The 480-nt window shown below is 42.5% G+C and overlaps 1 protein-coding gene across 1 annotated transcript in view; it reads right to left on the minus strand.

The window, feature by feature from the left end:
- CDON (cell adhesion associated, oncogene regulated) overlaps positions 1–480 on the minus strand; it is a gene marked incomplete at both ends in the record, with an annotated part of 20,897 nt that overhangs the window by 4,965 nt on the left and 15,452 nt on the right. The window lies entirely within an intron of this gene.

A 480-nucleotide genomic window follows, 5' to 3' on the forward strand; every position in this document is an offset into this window, starting at 1 on the left:
AAGGTTGTAACAAGCACTACAAACAGACTTCAAGAGGAGACTAAACAGATTAGGAAGCAATTTTGCCCAGCATCCAATTAGAAAACATGTAGGACTCCTTGCTACAGACTAAATGTGGACATCAGAAATATAAACAGCTTCTAAAAAGCTACTAGGGACATTCACTCAAGAAAAATCCAAACAGACAGAGATGGAGATGCCTCCAGCAGACAAGCACTACAAACAGACTTCAAGAGGAGACTAAACAGATTAGGAAGCAATTTTGCCCAGCATCCAATTAGAAAACATGTAGGACTCCTTGCTACAGACTAAATGTGGACATCAGAAATATAAACAGCTTCTAAAAAGCTACTAGGGACATTCACTCAAGAAAAATCCAAACAGACAGAGATGGAGATGCCTCCAGCAGCTCAGCAAGTCCCTAAACCGCAAGCTGGTGGGCACCGAGAAGATGCTCTGAAGGACGCCCATCGTCATCCA

This window comes from Eurypyga helias, unplaced genomic scaffold, assembly GCF_000690775.1.
Source record: "Eurypyga helias isolate BGI_N326 unplaced genomic scaffold, ASM69077v1 scaffold11249, whole genome shotgun sequence".
NCBI lineage: Eukaryota > Metazoa > Chordata > Aves > Eurypygiformes > Eurypygidae > Eurypyga > Eurypyga helias.